Below are 21,491 nucleotides of genomic sequence, written 5' to 3' on the forward strand. Positions count from 1 at the left end.
TTTACAGACTACTTGGACGACGCTTCAAATTACCCATTGAACTCAAGCGCTTAATATACAGCACTATCCTCAAACCTATGTGGACTTACGGTCTAGAGCTGTGGGGTCCAGCCAAACCTACAAACATACGGACAGTACAAACATTTCAGTCAAAACTCCTCCGACAGATAGCTGACGCTCCTTTCTACGGTGACTAACCTCACTCATCACACCGACCTCAACATTCCTTTCATAGACCAACTCGCCAAGAATAAATATCAAAAATTTCATACTGCTCTCTCCACTTGCTCAATTCCTCTAGTACAGTCTCTCGCCTCCTCTGACAGCCCTAACAATCCAACTCGCCAACTGAATCGCCAATGGCCCCGCGACTTCCTTACAGTCTGAAGAACTAATCTCTACTCTCTCCTCCTCATATTCTCCTCCTCACGTCTCTCCTCTCTCATCTAGAGAGTGCTACCGCTGGGTAGCTTCTCTCCTCTTGTTCTTTTCGCTCCAGCTCATCTCATTCCCCTCCTATTTACTTATTGTGTATATTTATACAGAATGTAAATTACAAAATAAATAAATTAAAAAAAAAAAGTTTTAGAAAAAATTATTCGCTAATTTTGCAAAAATTTTGTTGGAAATTTAATTTTTAGTTCAAACTGAATTTTTCTCTCTTTTTGGTTTAAACATTAATACGTTTTTGGTTTTGTTTATGCCAAGAAGTACAGAAGGAAAGCGTGTAGGTAATGGTAACCGATTCTTCGACGTAGCTTTTCTATGGACCCCTGCGTTAGATAGACTAGACCAATAAATAGAAAAAGCTGTTAAAGATAGGTTTGAATATTATCTAGAGTAATGAAGAGAATTGACGATATAACGAGTGTTTAACTCTTAAGAGATTTCTTGTAAGAGAAGAGCTAGAACAGAATGTTCGTTCGAGAATGATGTTTTGAGAAAAAGCACTTCCTGGAGTATTGCCACTTTCCAATCAAGAGAATAAGTAAAATTAGACCATTCAAACAATATTTTTGGTTTGATTTCAAACCAAGTAACCCAGCTTCTTTTCTTCAACTCACCTATTTCAGAGAACTTTAATTTTTTAGAAATCAACCATGTACACTGGGTGCCTTCTCCGCTCAAATAATCCTGATATTGTGGAATAATGAACCACCACTTACACAACAATTGCTGTAGCTGTAAATTTCAATAAAAACTTGAATAAGATAAATCAAGAAAATGATAAAACTATTTCAAAGAATCATAACATCAATATTTAAAGTCAATATTTATTCAAAGTAATAAGAACTGTAATATTTAATGGTTTGCAGTAATATTTAAATTGAACAAATAAAGTGATGGCAAAAAACAAATCTCTCAATTTAAATTATACTCAGAAATAAAAAGAGAGATGAATCCGTGCTGCCAGAATGCAATTACAAAACATCAGGCGACGTTAACTTAATAAGCTTATAGTCTTCCTGTAAGCATTTCCACTCACTATTGGAGCTATTAAACAATTATTACATTTAAAAATACCATGATGGTTGTAAAATATCCAAATAGAAATAACACATTCTTATTTTAATAAGTTCTTATTTTCTGAGTAAAACTATTAGACTGCTGGCTAGATGGATAACTTGTTCGTTTTCATAAGGCGATCAGAATTAGCAATAAACTAGTATTTCCTTTGACACACTGGTGTAGACTATCCGCATAACTTTGCAGTCGTGCGGGCTTTACATTCACTGGCAGTAAACTAATTAAGTAAAGTAGTAAAGTAAAGTAATCGCCTATTTTTTTCAGGCGGGGCTTAACGTCCAACTACCATTTATTAGATGTCGTGGACGGAGGCGAATAGTAAACGTATTTTACTATTTCTCATTTAACCATTTAAATAAAATCCAAGGCCTAAAGACCGGGAATCGAACCCAGTACCACAATGCATATTAGCTTTGCAGGTCTCGCCTCTTAATCCGCTCAGCTACCGTGGCGCATTTAAACTAATTAAATGGATTACCAATTTTTTTTTCAGGTTTGTTTTCCGATCAACAGCCTTATCATTGATAGAGTCATCCACACCTTTTCTGGTATTTTGCACAATTAAGATTAAAATAGATGAAATTAAATATTCTACTTTACTGACAATTGAATAGTGCAGCCCCTCACATAAGCAGAATATTTTGTTAGCAATAATTCGAAGTACAATTGATATTCTACTTAATATTACTCTCAGCACGGCAATCTCTGGAAACAAAGACGTATTTGAAACATTAGTTTAAAATTAATATTATTTAAAAACAGACAAGAAATTTTTAAAATGTAAACGATCTTTCTGCAGTTATTTTTGTTCGATTAATTTATACTGTGGTCTTTTATTTAACAGAATGGCTTATACATAAAAATATTTCCTTAAATGAAATGTTTTAAGCTAGGCCCGGGATCGTTACCTAACCTAAGCCTTGGTGCAGACTCCCACCATCGAATTACAATATTCCCCATGATTATTATCGGATCTGCAATGGATAAAACCAAACTAGGTCAAGCTCCATGTCAGTATTCTTACACAGTTCTATTAGTTTGAGCACTTTAGAGTCAGTGTGTATGATAATGTGCTAGATAAGTTTCGATATGTCAATATAATGTTGAGTAGATACCTTATCGATTTGAAAGTCCTTAAGAATCGGTTTACTAAAGCATATTTAACATGTAAATGAATGAAGTGCTTACAATTGGAGTTTTTAAGGGTAACCTAAAATGAAAGTACTTGAATAAGTGTCACAACACCATTGTGTAAAATAATTTTTAGTTTTTATTCTTGGTAACTAAAACAGAAAACAAATAAATTTCTTCAAAAATTGGAAGTATGCTTTTGGAAAAAATGTTACCTCTTTTTAATAATGAAAAATTTCACATAATAAAGTTTTCATTTGTGTTCAAGTAATGATCATACAGTAAAAAGTATAGCCTATTTTACGGGCGGGCTTTAAGTCTAACTCCTAAAATCTGTGGACGGAGATGTCCAGCAAACGTACTTTACTATCAATTTTTCATATAACAACTATTAGATAAAATCCAAGACCTAGACCCGAGATTCATCCCAGCTTTACATTTTACATCTTTGTGGGGCATCGCCTCCTACCACTCATGGTGCATGTAATGATAATAATAATCAAGCATTAAGCTTCACAATCAATATGTAGCAAAGAAACTTGCATCCATTATTTCTTCACAACAGTAAACTGTTACTTTAGCTCTACCATAACTCATATTCAAGAGGATTATCTGCAGAAGAATTAAGAGCGGAAATAGTTGGATACATCTGTCATAGCAGTCTTTCCGGAACATCATCTCATCCGGAGACGACACTCAACAGTTCTCGAAGCACATTAAAAAAGCGGGGCCTTAGGTACAGTCCAAGCAATCAACCAGTCTTGCTTCCAGAACTTCAATCTCTTTCTTAATTAAATCTTATCCATCAACTGACTATTTCTTCAAAGTCAAACAAGGTTCTTTTTTCTCCTCTTATCTTTTCAATATGTTCCTCAAAACTAGATAACCCAATATCATTAAAAACCTCAAATTCTCATTATGAAACCATCTCAAAGGATTTCGCCGATATCTCCTAGCGAGGTTGTCGATGCGTAGACCTAACGGGTTCCATTAACTGGATGGTTGTCATTAACTCCACTCATATCTTTGTGTGCACATTTATTTACATACTCGTACTTGGCTACGAACACACATATTTGTACCGTACATTGTATAATTCATTTTTTTTACTTATTTTACATTCTGTATGATTGCAAAATAAATAAATAAGTGAAAAGAAAAACAATCTGAAATGAAATAGACGATACCATCTTGTTGTCAAATCTTTATTTTGTATCATTTTTTGTTTTATTTATTTTTTTTCAGACACGTCAAAAGTACTGATTCACAAATTACTTGTTCCGCTCTGATTCTGAAGGTAGTAACTGAAACTAGCTCTCTAAATTACAGACTACATACAGCGCTGCATGATTGCGGTCTACGTTGCAAATAGCAGTCCTAGGAAACACATAAAGCAGGGCAACTGTTGTACTGTATATAATCTGCTGCTCTTTCACAGCCTAGGACAAAAAACTGATGATCTTCTTGTGTCCCTGAACTCTTTCTAAGCTACTTTAACCTTCAAGGGGTTCATCAATAAACTAACCTTCTCTTTTAAGAAATTTCGCCATAAAGCTAAAATTGACTTCCATCACCTTGTAGCAATTTAATAATATTGTAATTATTCTATTACAATTTTTTTGCAGAATCTAAAGGGGAGCGGTTGTTGGTCTAGTGGTCAAGAGCGTGGCTTTGTGAATAGGAGATCCCCAGTTCGAATCCCACGTATGACTACATAATTTTTATTTGTTAGAAAAAATTGTTTATTGTAAAGTATGAGCTTCCGCCCCCGTCCACGACACCAAAGCGTTAACGTGGATACACAGTCACACCGATTTGAACAACCGTTTTTATTACCCTAAATATTATTACTTTTACTTGCGACATCTCTTAGAATACCAAATTTCCTAAATAGAAAGACGATAATTAACAATTATGATATTCACACACCTATTCAAAGCATAGTTTGAAGCATTTTCTAAGCTAAACAAACTGAAATGAAATATCCGGTAAATAATGTAAAGTACTAAACTTATTATTAAACATTAATTTTGTTTGCTTTATTTCATTTTACTTTTGCTTACTTATTTCTTTTAAGGTTTCTTTCTGTAGCAGTTATTATTTTAGTAAAATGATGTAATATAATGCATTTTTCATTACTAATAATTAATGTTCTTGACTTGAAGAACAGTGAAATAAGTTAATTTAAATGATCGAGACTTCAGATTCTCAATAACTCATTTCGTAAGACAGTAATATAATATCACAATATAACTGAAGCTGTTGGAGTACAAAAACTGTAAAAGTTAAAGATGATTAAAATGATGCAGAGCAATCGTCCTTATTTATTTTAAATTGTTTTAGTCCTAAATCAATAAAAGCAGTAACGACAGTTCTTACCCTAACCATAAATATATTCAAGCTTTTTTAAGAGGTTAATTAATTTTTATATAGTCAATATACCAGAGCAGAACCTTCCTTCTTCAAAAGCTAAATTTTGATGTCCTAATGAACATCATTATTGTAATCCAAACTTAACACCTAGTAGAACAAATTTTGAATTCATCTTTCAGCAGTAGCAATAACACTGTAACAGTAAGATTTTTACTATTACTATTAGGCTCTCTTTTTCAGAAATAATGAGGTCACATCCTCATAAATCAATCATTTGCACATCCTGACATAATCTCAGTACAAAATTCCTTATTCCAAAGATTTGGAACGCTCTTACGAGGGTCGTTTGAAAAGTCCGTGCAAAAATAAAAACTACTTAATTTTTTGGGGTAAACCTTTTTTATTTTTCGACATAGTCTCCTTTTAGGCTTATACACTTCGTCCAACGCTGCTCTAGTTTGTTGATCCCTTCCGAATAATAGGATTTGTCCAAGTCTGAAAAATAGCCATTCGTTTCTGCAATCACCTCCTCGTTTGAATAAAATCTTTTTCCCGCCAGCCATTTCTTCATATTGGGGAACAAATAGTAGTCCGAGGGAGCCAAGTCTGGAGAATAGGGGGGATGTGAAACGAGTTGGAACCCTATTTCCATTAATTTTGCGACCACAACTGCTGAGGTGTGAGCTGGTGCGTTGTCGTGATGGAAAAGGACTTTTTTGTGGGCCAATCGTGGGCGTTTTTCATGCAGCTCGGTTTTCAAACGGCCCAATAACGATGAATAATATGCACCTGTAATAGTTTTACTCTTTTCCAGATAGTCGATGAGGATTATTCCTTGCGAATCCCAAAAGACAGTCGCCATAATCTTTCCGGCCGAAGGAACGGTCTTCGCCTTTTTTGGCGCAGATTCCCCCTTGGTAACCTATTGTTTAGATTGTTCTTTGGTCTCAGGAGTGTAGTGATGTATCCATGTTTCGAAACGACGCTTAAAGTCCTGCGGATTCTTCTGGAACAGCTGCAAACCGTCCTTGCAACACTTCACACGATTTCGTTTTTGGTCAAGCGTGAGCAATCGCGGCACCCATCTTGCGGATAGCTTTGTCATGTCCAAATGTTGATGCAAAATATTATGTACCCGTTCATTCGAGATGCCCACAGCACTAGCAATCTCATGCGCCTTCACTCTTCTGTCATCCATCACCATATCATGGATTTTATCAATGATTTCTGGAGTAGTAACCTCAACAGGGCGTCCAGAACGTTCAGCGACACTTGTGCCCATATGGCCACTCCGAAAATTTTGAAACCACTTATAAACTGTTCTAATCGAAGGTGCAGAGTCACCATAATGTTTATCAAGCTTCTCTTTAGTCTCCTGAGGCGTTTTGCCTTTCATAAAGTAGTGTTTAATCAACACACGAAATTCTTTTTCGTCCATTTTTTGAAAATCATTCGACTTCCTCGATTCAAACGAATGCCAAACACAAAGAAATAGACCGATCTGGCTGAAACTTGGTGTGTGTTCTTCCAAGAGATGCTACTAACTAAACATAACCTCGATACGCGCCAGTGGTGCTATCTCTCTGACTTTGCACGGACTTTTCAAACGACCCTCGTACTTTTCTAATCAGTCTTTCTTATCACATTACACAGATCATTCCTAAGTGTAAAACCATTCCCTGTTCCGACCATGCTTCTTTTGCAGGCAAATTGGGTTTGAACTCCCACGTATGAACTCTGAAGCCTACTTCATAAGTAGTTAGATGTACTCAAGTGGTCATGTTGAGGGTTATTTTCATCGCTAAATACACTTTCCTAGTGAAAACAAATCGGAATATTGCAGCCTCTGCGATTTGTCGTTTTTGAAGTTGTTAACAAACAAACAGCAAATTTTCTAAAAACTAATTTTTGAACTTAGGAAACCTCAAAACAGTTTATTGACCCTTAATCTCTAATTTTTATAATTTGGCATGTTTGCAACACTCTAGCTAGGGGAGAAAAACTCTCTACAAACTATCCGCTTTATTTCTCCAAAATCATTATTACATTCTACTATCGTATATTGGTATCATTTTGAAATAAACGAAAAAGAGCAATTTGGGGGTTTTCTGGCTAGTAATAATTTGAGAACCGGGAATAGGCGTTTTTATATTGGAATTGGAAAATACTTTAAGATAATCTGCAACTGTATAGTGACTACTAGTTGCATTGACGGAGCTACTAGATTCTTGCAGGGTATTGGATTAACCTCTCTCCCTGCTACATAACGCTTACACAGCAATATTCGTGGAGAGATATTTGTGCTGGCAGCTGCTCTGTTTGTGGATACTCTCTCAGACAGCTATAGATCAACATCACAAGTGTACATTATTCACCAACATTTTACACACATTAATATGAACTTAACGTGTCCGTAGTGACTTTGCAATAATAGTTTAGATTGTGTGTATTAGCTTTATGGCAATAAAATTTCCTTGTCACTAATGGTCATTTTTCGATTAAAAATTTGTAAAATAAATGAATGCACCAAAAGATAGGATCAGCAGCAGAAACTGCACAAATAATTCATTCAAGATGGCTGGATTGTCAATACAGTGTACATGAATAACAATATTGTGAAATATACAATACTCAATTCAATTCTGTTTATTTCTTTTTATATTGTAACATTCGTTTTTTTTAAAAGGGTAAAACTTGAATAAACGTAACAATGAGAGCCTGTATATAGTGTGTTAAAAGTAATCAATGTCACTAAGTTAGCGGCAATAACTGTTACATCAAAGAAGGGCTTAATTGTTTTTCAGTTAATTACATCAGAGAGAGGAACGCAAGATGTAATCAAACTAGACACACAGCGTTTAATAACTCATCACAATATTAAAAGTTCAATTTAAAAATTATATAAATGAAAAATAAATTGCCAATTTTTTATTATTATTAATTTTTTCCTCCCTCTCTCAGAGGAAATATTTTAGAGGAAGAGATTTAAGATTAAAAGTATTTTAAACTCAAAACTGTGACCATTAAAATTTTAAACGTTGCTGATGTAAAGTTAATAATTTCAATATTCCAGTCAAAGTCAGCCATGTTTCTGAGAGTTTTAGGGGTCGATAAGTTAAAAGTTTTGCTAGCTGTTTTAGAGTTTTAGACTGGCTTTTGGCGGATAATATAATTGATAATTTTTGTTGGTTATGAATTGAATGAACGTTAGTTAGATTGCCGCGAAATAATATAACGATTAGAGCATAATAAAACGTGTTAGACCATTATGAAAGAAGCAGTTACCAACGAAGTTGATGATTTACCTTGGAGTAAGAACTCAACTTTAGTTCCGTTTGTACTGAAAATGTTTCAACACACAACGATAAAATTTTGAAAATCACATTAAATCCTGCACAGGATTCTTATAGATGCTCTCTACATAAAAAATATTTTATTTGTAAGTTCAATATATTGCCAAAATGATATTTTGTGTTTAAGTAAATATTTACTTTAGAAATATAAATTCTCCAAATAGATAAAGTAAATAGAAAATTGTAATCAATACTTAGTATCAGTATTATATCAGTATCAGTTCGCTAGGCTAGGAAGGGACAGTTGATTTAACAAAGTAAAATGCGGTTGAAGTGCCTGAATCCCACGTAAATCCTGCTGGTTCGTTAGTTTAGGATACAAAGATCTTTACCAAATACTAAGATTCTCTGTCTGAACCGCTATTGGTTCCAGTAAGCGCAATATTAAAAAGCTATAACTTTCGCGCGTTAAATTGCAAAGACATGGGCTGTAAACAAATGGATTCTCTCTATATAATACACTATGTATTATATATGCATTTTATTAATTAGAAAGAACTATTAAAGTATGGAAATATTTAAGTAGAGAAAACTGTTAAAATGAAACTAATGAAGCGTTCGTTTTCACTTCATGATGTTCAGAAGAAATCATTAAGTTGGATTAGCAGACATTAAGATGTAAAATGATATCCAGTTCTTCTAGAATTTTAGCCTCCAGATGGATATCCCAAAATAACTCTCCAATCTCCAAGGGAGTTTTCTGAATAACCCAAAATATGTACGAATACTCATCAAAATGAGGCGCCACGGTAGCCGAGCGGTTAGAGCTGAGACCTTCGAAGCCAGTATGTATTGTGGTACTGGGTTCGATTTCCGGTCTTAGGCCTTGGATTTTATTTAATGGTTAATAAAAGAAATTTACAGTAAAGTATGTTTGCTAGTTGCCTCCGTCCACGACATCTAATTAGTAGTTGGACGTAAAGCCCGCCTGAAAAAATAGGCAATTATCTTACATTCATGAGAATGTTCATCAAGGTCATCTCACGCATCCTAGAATCAACTTCCTAAGACTTGAAAGCCAGTAGAGCCGTCTGGATGTCTTGAGAAAATTACGATTTAGGTATTGATTAATTTCTCACAATCATATTACAACTAGCACTGTCTGAAAAGCCAGTTTTTCTAGGCTTACCAAGAAATAACCAGTTCTAAGATTGATGTTAAGATATTAATTTTGTGATAATCGACAGTACAACTTTGCTTTTATTTTCAAAATAAAATTATGGTTAAACTCCATTTTTCACAGAAAATGTGAAGTAGCCTGTGCAGTTTTTGATAAATACTTGTATTATCTCAAGCTAAAAGTTAATAATTATGTAGAATATTGTTCATATTTTTTGATGCAACATTTTAAAACCGAATACAATTCAGTACCTTAACGAAGCTTGTAAGTACCAAACTTTGATGTTGAAAATGTAAGAATAAGTTCTGAAGATAACTTAATTCCAAGGTAGAAAGCTTGACACAAATTTTGACTGAAATTGGCAATAATCTTTCTCTTTTTTTTAAATTAATAATTACTTGATGCAACTTTGCATATTTGAAAAGCAATTGAGAAATAAGATCAGAATTCAAATGAATTATTTGTAAGTAACAGATCTGTTAGTGTTGATTGAATTACCTTAAAAAACTGTCTAAGAAGTAAACTTTTATTAAAGTTTATTACAGAAAGATAGGATTAGCCAAATGGTTAGCACCCGTGCTAAGTTAAGGTGCTGAAACACAATAATAATTAGGCGGACATCCTAAAACAAAGTGAAGTAAAGGGCACTGAAACAATCTAAAAATAAAAGCTACAATATTGAAAAAAATAACTCTTGTATGTCATTTAAACTATTATAAAAAGCCTTCACAAAAATACCTCGAACTGTATTGTGCGTCTAGCAACTTGCCATATTAAATGGTATTTGCTAATGTACAGTTTACTTTGGTACCTCAATTTTACTCAAAACTAGTAGGAATAAATAACGTAGAACATGCCTTGATAAAATGGGAAGGGATAATTTGTGCTCCAAAAAGTCTGTTAAGTATAATTCGGTTGAAAAAGACTTTATTAGAGCATAGCCTGTTAGGGATATCTGACCCAGAAGACCACGAATGATTTCTCCAACTTTGGGATGATACAGACACTGCCTTGTAAATCAGTATTTGGATAGATTACATAACTCCACTTATAGTATTTTTTACCCTCAGATTATATATCGATAGTTCAAACTCACAATAGCTTCTTACTTAATTACCCATATCATATACACGTTTATTTGTTCGACTTAGGACTATTTATAAATACACATTTTCATTAAAATTAAGAAATACCACTTACAAAACAGATTTAAACAGTATCTGCCTTTTATTTGGCAATGTTCTAAAGGAGGATTTGTACCATGGTTCAACCATATATTCATGGTTTGTCTTGCATATTTTAGCAACCGAGAAAAGTGTAAGGACAGAGCTTCTTTCAGTTTCCCTTTTGTGTTAACTCAGTGCAGAAAAATTGTAATAACAACTGCATTCTGTTATCTGTATGAATGTTTCACTTTAAGAGAACAGTTAACGAGTTACAAAATTTAATTTGTTTTTTAAATTATTTCTCTTTTCATTTTTTTCGGCTTTATTTATCTTTATAGTTACGATCAAGGACTTAAAAATACCATGAACCATTCTTTTGGAACTTATTTCAATGTGTCAATGAAAATATATAATGTTTTTTCAGTATTTGTAATGTAGTAGCTAACTGTTTCCCTCAGTTTTTTTGAGATATTGATTTTAAATGTAATTTGTATCAATTTATGCTTTATCTAACTTTATTTGATACAGTGGGTGAGTCATATAAATATATAATAACGAATAATTCTTGTAAAGTCGTTCAACTTTACAAACAGTTTCATCTTGAAGCCTGGAACATTCAATCGCGAGCAAATCTTTGCTATATGATCAAACATTCAAACATACTGATTGCGCATTCAACCCAACCAACTCCATCAAGAGTGAGTGGGTGAATGAGGCAGGCTAATCAATAAAAGTATTTTCTTTCCACCCAGAGAAGTTCAAAAGAAAGTGAAAACTCAATTTTGTTTTTCTTTTTCAGAAGGCGATTGGAACAGGAGTCAAGTAAATGTGTTGTAAATAAAATTTGAAATAGTAACAGTAAGTGTAATAAATTTTATAAAAGTGAAATTTAATAGCAAGCATACTACTTGTGTTTCATTAATACCAAGAAGAGTGAAAAGGCATTAGAGGAGGGTATTTTCGCATAACTTAACGACAAGAACAAGAAAATCAACCATCTAGAAAAATAGAGACAGAAGGAAGACTTCATCGGCTGCCGCTAAAAGAGGAGACAAAAAAGGAGCGGATATGAGAAATATTCCATCAAATGGTACGTTCCGTTAAATTCGAGTTATTATATATATATATATATATATATATATATATATACATCCAATCTGGAGGAAATCTTAGCAGTGACAAGCACACGTGCAGCGCGCCAATCTGTCTTCTCGGAGTATGCGCGCGTCCCCAACGGGCGCGTCTCCACATTCAATGAGGGAAATGAGAGGAGGCAGTGTGTGTGTGTGTGTGTGTGTGTGGAAGGGCGAGGATAAATTTCTCCCCCTTCCACTAACATCCCTCCTCCTCCTCCTACACGCTAATGCTGAACAATTTTATCGAATACTCCACCCTCCCTCTTACTCGGTCAAATCGGGAAAATCCGTTTTCCAACCGTCCAACCCCATCTCGGAAAACTAGAGTCTGTCCAACTCTCCGCCTTCAACATCACCACCACTGCTGCACTCTCCTTCAACTCCTTAATTTTCTATAAGGCCTCCTACCGCCACCAACTACAGTTACTACTTGTTTGCCTTCCTGGTCCAATTCGTCTGGCCAAACTCCTGCTGCCAACTCCGTTCCCATCCTTCCGCCTTTCGACATTTGAAGGAGAACATCCATCAAAAAGTACAACGGATCTTCAACTCACAACTTTTTTTTGCTGCCTCCTTCCGTTTGCTTGTCACTTTTTATAATGAGTTAAAAAAAAAGTGAAAGAACGCATAATGTGTTGGTACATTCTTCGTACAATCGTATTCTTCACTATTTTTATTTATTTATTCCAAATTGAATACACAGAAATTTGGAAGTAATGTCCGCCAAGTTTAGTAGTACATAGAAGTAGCCGTAGAAACTGCTGCATGTACAAAAGAATCTCTCTAGATAAATGAATTTAATGTCTAAATCAGAGGTCCCCGCGGGCCACATGAGGACATTTATCTGGCCCTCGCCGCACTTCCTTCCGGAAGGGGCATCTCTTTCATTGGTGGTCAGTGAGAGGAGCACTATATGTGGCGCCGTCGCAAAGCGCTGCGTCGCTCACGTACAGTACTACTTTCCAGTGACGCGGGACGCACGCGTCACGGCTCCGAAAACAGTGTAACTAAAATAACAGCAGAAGTAGGAAGAAAGGCAAAGCACTATAACTAAACCTGACATTTACCATCTCATCAGCCAAAAAGAGGCCCATAGTTCCCCCAGAAATACTGGGCAGTTTGGAGATTTAAATTAACTTGTACCTTATTTTAAATATTTTATTTGTTCCCGTTTTGTTTCTTTTACATTAAAATAGTTTATATATATATATATATTCTCGCCCTCCAACGTTCTGAGGGACAGTGAACTGGCCCCCTGTGTAAAAAGTTTGGGGTCCCCTGGTCTAAATATAGAGATTTCAAGAGGAAACATCAACAGCTTCACATTGGACTTATTCGGAATGTTTCCTACATTAATTGTTCCACTACATCGTCTAGACTATTATTTGCAGTAAACAATAAATTATTAATGCTACAAAATAAAACACCAATTACAGTTCTCAATCACCAAAACTTCATTAAATTCAAAGAAAAGTTAAGCTAACAATGATTTGCTATAAATTTTGGAATCCTTTTTTTTTTAATCCACAGAACTCTGTAATTGTTAGTTAATAAGAAATTCAACTGATCTAACACCTGAAGTGTGCTGCTATCTTAAAAGTTGGGTCCGTACTTAGAAACGTCGTGGATATGGACTTAAAATCAGTCAACATCTTTCAGCATTCAGAGTAGCTATCTATCACCGAGCCATTATCAGTTAAAACTTTTTGGTCTTTGGTCGGCTACGAAATGTTGCATCATCAAATGTTACAGTGCAACTTAATTATGGTAAAAGCAACGGTGATAATTAACGCGCATAACCATTTTTGTAGTTCTAAAGTCGTTCGAACTGGAGAACTGGTTCGAAATCTGGTTTCTCGTATTCTCTAAACACCACACTTTTCCCACTAAATTAGAGTCACAGAGAGTAGAAGTGGACTAACCACTTTTGCTTGGGAACTTGATTTGAAGAGTAACCTCTTTTAGCCATACATCTCTTAGGCAGCAGTTGATTTGGCTTTTCTAAGCCACTCTACAATCTAAAGTAGTTGCTAGGTGCTAATAACTCAACACTCCTTGTTTCTACTAGTCGACGAAGAGGGTTGTGGGTTGCCAGTGATGATACTCTTCACCATGAAGAAACAAATTCTATTCTAAGTTGATTATTAAAAGTTTTTTAATTTTATAATTTTTAACTAGACTCTTCCAGTCTTTTCTAGATAATTTTTAGCTAGAATTTTCAAACCAACTCTTTTATATATTATCAAGTAGAATTATAACAATAAAGACAAATTGAATTGTTATTAGTTAATAACATCTACAAGTTCAGAAATTGAAAAAATAAAACTGAAGACGCCACGATTTCTATGCGGTCAGAGACGTAGATAAGCTGAGATTTACTGTGTTAGATAAAGTGGTTTCGATTCCTGGTTTCAGGTTTTATTTAGTAACTTGAAAAAAGACAATGAGGCCAAGAATGTTGGTATATGTCCCTCTTTGGGTACCTACTTCACCTTGGAAGTAGATTATATTACATTCGATTACTTGCTGCTAGTCCGTTAATACGATATATGAAATTGTGATTTAAGTCGAAGACAGTCTCAGCTTTAACGAATATTAGTGTGTATGTAAGAAGAATGTAAATAAAATAAAGTGCATTTAGGGTCAGAAATTATTAAAAGCAAATTACATTAGAGCATTCTTAAAGTGCATGGATCCCAAAAGTTACGAGGACATGAAATAAATACAAGGAATTGTATCCATCTGAAGGTATTTAATTTCCTGCAATCATGACAAAAGAAATACTAAGGGTGGACATAGTTTGGCTTCATCATTGCAGTTAAACCAAGCAATGTTTTCATTTATTTATACTACACTTTTATATTAAAAAAACAATAATTTGTTATTTGACGACTGCAACTGACGATCTGAGTTTTTTCTTTTAATAAATCCGATTCTAGAGTTTCCGAGAAAGAAATATTTAGAATAATAGATCACAATTTAAGTAACACAGTTACACTAAGAGAACCATTGATCATAATTTTTTTAGAAATGTAATAATTTATCTTTATTATATTGTGTATTGTATTTAAGAAGAGTTTTATTGCTGATCTGAAGTAGCACCTATATTTTTGTATTAAACACACGGTATATTATTGTATATAAAGTATCTGATCCATTTTACTTCAAATAGGAGTGTTATATAAATTCTGTACTCTATTTATTTCTATTAGAATTCAGTTTTACCAAACAACGCCAATTATTATATGTAGATTCAATTTTCTAATTAATTTTAACTTCTAATGCAATTTTTGTTTTTACATAGGTACATAATTTTCAGTTGTTATTGTAAGTCAAACTCTTTGTTTAGAGAATCTTAGAAAATAAATAATAATAAAGAATTGGTTGATTGATATGTAAGGAATTATATCAATCCATGAATAACTAATTTATTACAATTATGGCATAAGAGATACTTAGGCTAAATGGCTTCATTAATGTAGTTAATCCAGAGAAATTAATTTTTCTTTTTATTTAATTTGATAATAGTTTTACAATAAAGACCAATACAGAATATTCAATTGTAGAATATTATACAAAACAAAGGAAACTTTAAATCCCGCAGTAATATTTTATTTTAAAAATTGACTCTGATATCCGTCTAGCTCGAGCTGGTGTTCCTCAGGGCAGTGTCCTAGGTCCTATTCTTTACTCCTTGTATACAGCAGACATACCTCAACATCCAAATACTATCCTCTCCACCTTTGCTGACGATACTGCTATCTTATCTTCACATTCCGATCCCCTTATCGCTACACGAACTCTACAAACACACATCAACCACTTACAGCACTGGCTTTTCAAATGGAGAATCAAAACCAACGTTACGAAGTCTAAGTTTATAGTATTTACTCTCAGACGGAAAATCCTACCTCCTGTCATCTTGAACCAAACTCCTATACCAGCTGTGGACAAAGTACGTTACCTTGGACTGTACCTAGACAAACGGTTGACATGGAATCCCCATACTAGACTGAAAAGACAAGAAACTAACCAACGCTACAAACTTCTCGCCAGACTACTTGACAAACGTTCGAAACTTAACCTACATAACAAAAGACTCTTATATCTAATGTTACTGCGACCCATTTGGTCATACGGCATCGAAGTATGGGGATCGACTAAGCGTTCCAACTCACTACGCCTCCAGACATTACAGTCAAAAATACTTCGAAAACTTCTTAACGCTCCGTTCTATGTATCTAACCTCACTATCCATAATGATCTCAAAATTCCTTTCATTACAGATCTTGCTAACACTCGTTTCTTCAAATTTCATTCCTCTACAGCAGCTCATCCTAACCCTCTCATAGAACATCTATCTTCCTCCACATTACCAGGTAATCCTCTAAGGAGATTGAAGAGAAGATGGCCTCGTGATCTTCTCTTATCTTAAGCACGTTACTGGAGTGGCACCACTGGGTGCCTTCTCCAGTCATGATTTCCCGTTATTTCTTTTCTCTTTCACCGTATTTGCTTGTTGCAACAACTGTTGCAGTGGTAAATTGCAATAAAAGATTTAAAAAAAAAAAATTGACAGAATTAAAAAAATAAAATAAATAAACTGTTAGCAAAGATGTATAAAAATGGATTTAATTTTAAGATTAAAGTTCGCACATCTGAGATGTACTCGTATGTAATATGTCTAAGAAAGAAACAAAGATCTTCCAGCCCGGTCCAAACAATGTTCAGCTGTTTACCCAACACTAGTACAGACAGAGATGGGAAACAACCTCAGTCACCTACTTCTCGCTAAGAATAGAGTGTTTCTCCATGTCACCAGACAATGTCTCTTACTGATTTACCAATTTGCCATTTTACAACGCCTAAATAATCATATAAGTACATCATTATCGTCTATTTAGCTCCAGTGTTATAAAAATCTGACCATTTCACTCACCAAAGTTCCGTCAACAACTTTCCAATCACCAACTTTGTTTGGTGCTCTACAACCAATGCTGTTACAGTGGTCTGTAGCTTTTATTTGCGAAGGGTTTAGCTTAATTTTGTGCAGTAGATCGCGTTTACCCATCTTTGATGTTCATTCATGTTAAACGTTACTGTTCGACGTACGAGTATGTCCCATCGATTTACAATATTTCCTACCCATATCCAACACATCAAAATTATTTTTTTTAAATTATATTATCTGTAATTAAAGATAATAAAAAATATTAGTGTCTTAAGTTCATCTACTTTCAGTTTATCCTCAGTCTACTGAGTATAACTAAACTCTCTCCAACATAACCATAACCCTTCTCAACTCCATTATACAACATCTAATAATTATGACATTTATATGCTAGTAAAAGATAGGAAAAACTCATTCCTTGAGTTTTTTTTTTTCTCAGTTTACTGCAGTTTAGGAAATAAATTCTAACCTAGAAGTTTTTAAAGTTATTCGTAAATTAATGCTTTGGTTTAATGTCACTTACAAGGTAGTCAATATTAACTATTTACAAGTTGTAAAGTTCATCGTAAGAATTTTCTAGTTGTTTATTTAATTCAGAAGAATATTACTCTTTGAGTTCTAAAATCTAATAGCTTTTGTTTCTTCATATTAGCCGTAGTTTTTTTTTATTTAGAAAGAGAGAATCGTTGGTAACCTGTGGTCGAAGCAGCCCGCAACAATATATGTGGCAAAAGCAATCATTTGACTTTCTGTAACTTCTATTTTCATAGTCTCAATATTTATTCTAACCAGATTAGAAGTTTTTGAAATTATTCGTAAATTAATGCTTTGGTTTAATGTCCTCTTACAAATTTGTCGTTAGAACTTGAATTTGTGATGATATGGTGTGTCTAAGTGGGTAAAATTATTAAAAGTTGCTTTCAACTGATTGATTAGCTTTAAGTTCTTATTACACAAAAAATGATAAATACCAAAAATTATACTTTGAAGAAAACTCCAAATATTCCCCTGTTCCGGAAATCTTTTTAAAATCAATTTCCTGTAAAAATGTACAAGCTAAGTGCTTAATAAGTTTACAAAGTTTAATTTGATTGGTTTAAAAGAAAAACGGAAAAAAAATACTTTCAGAAAATTTGTCTTTTCGATCTCTCCCTTATCACCCAAACTGATAATTTTAGAAATTAATTTAATTCTCGATATTTTATAAGCGGTATGAATATATATTACATTAAAATGGCACATTAGAGACAAACTAAATATCCCCTTAACTATCGTAGAAGTGCTCTTATTCCAGCAATGTTTCGAATAAAAGTTCCAGACCTAGTGGCGAGCAATCAGTGTTAACAAGTTTCAAGAACTTGTGAAAAGGAGAAAAAAAGCTATGTACTTGGAAGTTATCTATTGAATCATGATGTGGGAAATGTGGCCAAGGTAGTGGACGACCTAATGTAGGTATAAAAGTTGTAAAAGATATGTGGTACAGCATAAAGAGGTGAGAAAGTTTGAAAAGAGTTGCGCTACGTACAGGATACATATTTGACCGGAACGACTATACCCCCGTCTACCGCGCGCCATCATAGCTGCAGGAAAAATATTTTAGGATCATAAAGATAATATATATATATATATATATTCTTCCACTGCCTCCTATAAGTTTATATCAAAAGGTTTACCACCCTGGGGAACCTGAGCGAATCTTCTGAAAGGAAACTTATCTAAGTAATTCCACAAATCACTTTCATATTTAGGGTGCATTTTATTTCAAACTTAGCGATAGAATGTTCTCGAATGGAGCTCTTAGTTTAGGGGCTATCACTTGGCTCAAAATGGAATAACAACCACCTTTCTTAACTCATCTTTAAGCTTTCATTGAAGACGATCTATCGTAAATTGCATCCAAGTCAGTCCTTCTGAAATCCACATTCATCTGTTTGATGGTAAGAGTTAGACACATCTAACGTTATTAAATATTATTAATAAAAAATATTTTAAATCAAATGATTCTTTGAAGGGTTTGAGAAGGGAGGAAATGCTTGCCCACTTCATTGAGCTGGTAATGATAATGATGCTTGTTGTAAGTATCGTGCAAGACAAAGACCTAAAGGAAGCTTCATTGTGGACATAATTATGACCATTTTTCATTGGGGAAAGTAGAGTATTAAGTTTTGGTTATCTTTTAAAATTTATACTGTTAAACTATTTTAACGAACAGTTTTTAATTAATAATACTCGGTGATAATGCGAAGAATGGAATTGTGGGTCCAGCGAAGACTATCTCTCTTCTACAGTAGCAGAGGCGTTTCTCTAGATTCTGGTGCAGTTAAAACTGGACATGGCATTCCTTCGAGAGTATGCCCAATGTTACGTAATGATTAACATGGCCATTGTAATTTAACGCTAATGTCAGTTAATTAATGTAAATCTCCGAAAGATGTTGTATTGTCGCAACACCACAGAGTTGGTGAAATGCGCATTTGATTGAAATCATTAAAATGATTGAGCGGTTGAGTTTTTCTGACTGAAATTATTACTTAAATATTGTGCTTGTATTTCTAATTGCTAAGCTCCATCAAATAGAATACATTTTATGAACCTGCCAATGACTGGTAAGAATACTACAGAATAATATTAAGTTACAGTCATAAATGACACTGTAATTGCTCTAAGAAAAAGCTACATGTTCGGCTAAAAACATTGTAAACCTGACCAATCCCGTAGATTACAATTAAATAGATGTTTACAAAAAAGTTCAACCCAATCACGCACTTAAGGAATAATTTTTTTTGGTTTGTTTTTGAAAAATAACGAAAAAAAGAACAGAACAATGGGTCAAAAATCGGTGGAGCAATTTAATACAAAAAAGCCAACCAAAAATGAAATACAAAAATTTACTTTAGTGAAACAGCACTTCTGGCTGCCAGATTATGCCCAAAAGCTTATTTTGGGATTCCATTGTAGGTAGGCACCAATTCGAAATATAGAATTTAGACTTTCTGGCAATGCCCATTGTTTAGACCAGTGGTGGGCAAACTTTTTTAATGGGGGGCCACAAAGTTTAAGAAATTCTAGAGGAGGGCCAGAATTATAGAAAAAATGCATTTTGTGTTAAAGCTTTTAATCATAATATTATAAAAACATTACAGCATTACACACTTGTGTAACTATGTGGCTAGTTTAGCTTCACCTATAGGTTATGCATCTATTATTCTACTAAGTAGAATCTACTTTATACTTCTCGACCGTCAAAACGTAATTATAGCGGGCCATATACTATCCATGTCGATGGACCCTCGGCGGGCCGGATTAAATACTTTCGCGGGCCGGAGTTGGCCCGCGGGCCGTACTTTGCCCATCACTGGTTTAGACAAACACCACCTTAACTTCAGTATCATAGTCGAGGTTTCCACCTGGCAGATTCAGTGCTTCATCCATGATCTTTTCAAGAAAAACCTTCTTACTTTCCTTAATTTCCGAGTTCCTTCCATTACAACCCAAGAAAACTCTTTATATTATTATCCAAACTTTGCCAGAATCAATTATATAAGTAACCGTGAGATTCACTTGATGAATGTTGAGATTCACTAAATACATTGGTGAAAGACCGAGTATTTGGTTTAAGTTTTTGCAATATATAATATCGTAGCACCTCAATCACTTAATTAAGTAAGTTTATTATTTGTATTATTTTCTTTTCTTATTTGAAATGTACTGTTAGTTTCAAGTTCATCAGTTTATTTGCAAGTCCTATTTTGACATATATCATGTGTTTTAATAGTAACAGTAGAATTCAAAAACAACAAAAATATTTTTATATCAATAATAAACTTAATTGACGTTGTACAATCTTATTTATTGCAACAACTTAAACCCAAATATTCGGTCTTTCACCAAGCGACTATGTGCATCTCAACATTCATCTAGTAAATTCTGACAATCTCCTATTTCGTACTTTCACGATAACCAATATATCATTCTCCTATTTAACAGAATGATGTATCCTGCGAATACTCTTTCAGAGGATATTAATCTGTACAGTATATTACTAGAGATATGTAGATTGAAATAACTGGTAAAAATAATTATTTCACTTAAATCCGTTAGCATCTAATTATTATATTTTGTAGCCAATTACCCGATACTGAAATATTCCTACTGAAACATAAAATTCATTTAATAATTCTATAATGCAGATTATATTTTATTTTTGTTCTTTAATTCTATTTAACATTTGTTTGCATGTGTGCAATTGCATGGATTTTCGATAATTGTAAAATCAGGCCTTGCCCCTATAAAATAAATGTATAATAAATAAATAAACACTCATTTTGTGTCAATATTACTCTCATATTATTAATATATTATACACGCAGCAGTGAAAGTAATTAAAAAGTGTACTTATTGCTTCATTTTTAAAGTTTTTTGTAATTATTGGTCTACTATAATCTTGGAGAAAGAAATGCGCTTTTTTTTAATCAACTAATGATGAATAGCTTTTTAAATTAAAGCTTTAAATTCTAAGGCATTGTAATGAATATTAAGGAATAACAGTTAAAAACCATGAAAGAATCAGTGAATGAGTTTTTGGAATCGGTTCAAATCATTGACCTTATTTAGAACTAATGAATTCAACGCCAATTTTTAAGTCCTTGGGTTTACATTAGTTGCTCAATGGTGTTACTTACACTTGCTTATTACGCTTTAAAAGTATTGTTTTGACTTTCAATTAAGACTAAC

The 21,491-nt window shown here is 33.8% G+C and overlaps 1 long non-coding RNA gene across 1 annotated transcript in view; it reads right to left on the reverse strand.

The window, feature by feature from the left end:
• The window catches only part of LOC141449173 (uncharacterized), a 92,402-nt gene that overhangs the window by 61,075 nt on the left and 9,836 nt on the right, over window positions 1-21,491 (reverse strand). The window lies entirely within an intron of this gene.

The sequence above is a fragment of the Rhodnius prolixus genome, unplaced genomic scaffold (assembly GCF_049639745.1).
Source record: "Rhodnius prolixus isolate KJV_2025 unplaced genomic scaffold, Rpr scaffold_2, whole genome shotgun sequence".
Taxonomy (NCBI): Eukaryota; Metazoa; Arthropoda; class Insecta; order Hemiptera; family Reduviidae; genus Rhodnius; species Rhodnius prolixus.